A 3,962-nucleotide genomic window follows, 5' to 3' on the forward strand; every position below is an offset into this window, starting at 1 on the left:
AACCTACCCTGTGTTGGGCTGGAAGTCCAAATCTATTTATGGAGCCAGCAATTTCTAGTCTACCACCGTAAATCAATATCCTTCCCAGATTTTTTCTAAAACCTGTAGGACAGTTACAACTGATTCCATAGTACAAATGAGGAAACTGAGACCCAGAAAAATAACTTACTAAAAACTCTAGAGCCACCAAGTGACAGAATGAGAATTTGAATCCAGCTCTCTTTTTCATTATGGTATGGTTCCATCCAAGTTTTTCGTTTTTTGAATTTTTAAAATAAAAGTCTTAAGTGTATACAAGATTGATATAAAGGAATTTTCCAATCTATTAAATTCCCATCACAGGCAAGAATAAGCATGAAATATCAGTTACTGGTTTCTAGATGGGCTGTATGAGCATGGCCTTAATGCAGGCAGTTTATCCTTAGCTAAAAGTCATAACCCCAGGCTGGAATCCTGATGCCCTCAATGTTGGCATGAATTTTTAAGCTTTGGGAGAACAATACTTGCAACTTACCGTATTTCTAATATTTTCCAGCTTGTTAGTTAAACAATATTTTAAAAATGCTTCAATTCTTTGCAGTCTTCTCTGCAAGTAAAAAAGTAGAAATCTAAATAAATCCATATCTCCCTGTTAAAGCACTACATTTTCCTAAGTTTTAAGTATGTCTCCATTTCCAAGGAAGATAAACCATAAAGTGGGTTTGAGTATTTAGTTGAGAAATATAGATTAAATATAATGAAGTTCTTTATAATGTTAAGTATGGGGGGAATGAAGTTTGCCTCTTCATCGCTAAGAGATTTTATCAGTAAAATCAGGCTTTAGAGAGAAGTAGGAGGGGGAATAATAACATTCTATTTCTTCAGGGATAGTTTCTGGCAGTTCTGAACAGTTTGACATATTTTGTATTCTTGGCCTGATACCTAGAGAAGAGAAAATAAAGATAATTTATACTGAGATAGTTCTGATCATCATACTTTGGAACTATAATAAGCTCCATGGGAAGTGAAGGAAATGTCTGCCTTTTTTAAAGGTTAAGTCACAAAAGAAGTACATTTTAGATCAGAGTTGGAAGGGTCACAGTCTCCTGAAGAAGTCAAGATGTCACCGGGCTAGCAAGGCTCTTTACATTTGGTTTCCTTATAGTTTCTGTTTTTCCTCCTTTAGCTACCTGAGATGGGTTAAGATGGCTGAAGGTTGGCTATTTTAAATCATGAGATGATGTTTAAAATAGAAGCCCCCTTGTTGAAGATAGCAAATAAAAACTATAGCAGGATAAGCCTGATGATACAGAAAAGTTGTGATGCCACCACAATTAGACGGTCTACGTCATACAACAAACTGTTCTCAATTTCAGCCAAATAAAACGCAGCCTTCTGTTACAGGCCATCCAACCTGGTCCAAACCATTGTGAGCAGACTTCACATTTGAATAAATTTCCCAGCCATACTGGAATCCTCCTAGCCCAGGGCTCCCTGAAAAGCAAAGAGAAAAGATCAATTCAAGGAAAAAATACAAAAGACCAGTTGAAGAAAAATATATAGTTACGGGATCAGCTGAATAATTGAGGATATTGTTTTTTGAACTGAAAATATTCCTCTAACCAGCCTAAAGATGGTGAGATAGCCCTTTGTCTGACTGGGAGAAAATGATTTTAAATCTTATCAGATTTTTTGCCCAAATCCCTGGAGGAAGCCTAAGGGAGGCTGAGAGTAATCAGAAGGCAGAGGCTGGATGGTGAGGTTAAGAGAACCACCCAACACAAGTTAATTGCTTCTCATAGAGATGTGAAGGTGCAGAAATCAATCCAGAGTGTCACCTCAGTGCCAGAGTGGACCTGGTGAGGGCTCTCTGTGTTATCTTGACCTCATGCAAGGGCAGCACACATGAGTAAGAATCTCTAATTGCTTTTTCCTTTTATTGATCTGAACTGATCTATTCATTTAGTCCAACCTATACTGAATAGAGGCTGGTCCATTTAGTCTCTTCCTGACTGTGGTTTGCTTAATTATTCTTGGCATATAGTTTATTGCCTACAGATTTTCTCATGAAAGATGCCTTTGATTCTATGGACAAGGGAGTTCTTTATAATATCACATCTTTAGGAGAGGGTTTTACCTACCAAACACAGCTTGACAGGCAGGCTGGTGGAGCATTTTTCATGCTCTGGGAGTTTTCTTTCAGCTGTTTAGCAGGCCGTGGTCTGGGCCATTTTCAAAATCTACTGAGAGCCAGTGAATGTGTCCTCACAGACAGGCTGCCTAAGCCACGTGGCCTCCTAGCAGCATTTCCAAGCTTGGCCCCCTTTGCAGGTACCATGTGGCTTTACAAAGTGCAATGAGCTGATGCTTTAGGTTCAAATTCTGACTGCCTCTCACTCTGATGTGGCCCAGGTGACAACTCTTGGGCAACTTTCCAGGGCCTCAGTCAACTCACTTATGAAATATGGGTTAAGTGTTTTTTAGGAAAGCTTTCAGTTTTAACATACTATACTTTATGGGATTTTAAAATTAGTAACAGAAAAAATTTTTGTCACTAGAGTATTTTTTTTTTAAAGATTTATCTTTATTTATTTATGCAAGCACTGGGTACAATCAGAAGCGCAGGAGGGCGAGAGAATTCACCAGAGCCAGAGCAGGGAGCAGAGCAGGCAGAAGGACCGAAGTACACTGCTGAGGGGAGCAGCGGGCGGCAGGAGAGGTCTGCGCGCTGTGTGGGACCCTCCTCCAGTGGCCGGGGAGCAGCCAGAGATCGAACAGGTGCTGCAGAGGCTGCAGATGCCGTGGGCAGCTTCGCAACCCAGCGCTCAACCGCTGCGCCACCGGGGAGGCCCTAGAGTATTTTTTTATTACTCAAGTAGCACACATATTTTGCCCAAAAGTACAAATTAGCAGAAAGATTAAAATGTAAATCTTCCATACTTTCACCACCACTAATATTTTGTATGTATTCTTTCAGACTGCTATCTAAGGATAGAAATCATGTTTATTTTGTAAAAATGTGATCACATCCCATCAACTGTTCTGGGATCTACTTTTTCACTGAACACAATATTAAAAATATCTTCCTATGTCAAACATACACATGTATCATCATGTTTCTGATCACATAGTGTTCTGTTAAAAGAAAGTAGCAAAATTTATTTAACCATGCTCCTATTTTTTGCTGTAGTCAAACTCCTATAAAGATTGCTATACTGAACATTCATGTATATAGATATGTCTTACCTAATTTCTTTATCCATAGGAAAAATTCCTAGAAGTAAAATTCCTGACTTTAACGGTATCCTTCTTTTAAGGATAGTGCGCATACTCCCAACTGTCCTCCAGTGAAGTTATGTGAATTTGCTTTTCCTAAAATTGTAAGATGCCTTTTGCCTACCCTTCCCCTCATTCCTTTTCTTTTTTGGCTTTTTTGGGCAGGTATCTCCTATTACTTTTGAAAACTTTTGCATTCTTTGACAACTAATGAGATTTGTTCATTTTGCTTATTTTTCCTGGAGATTTTTCTATTTTCCCTAGAAAATGGTCTGTGTTCTATGTTCATTTTCCTGTTAGGAATATCATGGGGCTAGCTCATAAAGGTGTAGCTGCTACCACCTTAAAGGTGACAGATGGATGAGACATGACAGGTCTTCACTGTGAAGAGGAGGGAAACTATCTAGGGATACCTGGAGCTGGTGGACAAGCCCTCACACTCCCCATCTGCCCATCCTGCACACACAGCCCCTGGGCAACCCACTCTAGAACACAGAGAAGAAGGTGATATAGCACCTGTGCCTGTAAGGATGAGGGGAAATTGCAGCAGCCCTCCAGGTAACTTCCTGAATGATGGCTGTCACAGTGGGTCAGGGCACAGGGAGATCCAGGGCAGTCCAGGAGGTTGCATGTAGAAAAGTGACTAGAGACAATCATTGCTGGCCTGGGGTGGAATTGTCCCTGAAATGTCCTGCTGTGCCACTGAT

Source organism: Talpa occidentalis, unplaced genomic scaffold, assembly GCF_014898055.3.
Source record: "Talpa occidentalis isolate TD23 unplaced genomic scaffold, MPIMG_talOcc4v2.1 talOcc4.3, whole genome shotgun sequence".
NCBI classification, from domain to species: domain Eukaryota; kingdom Metazoa; phylum Chordata; class Mammalia; order Eulipotyphla; family Talpidae; genus Talpa; species Talpa occidentalis.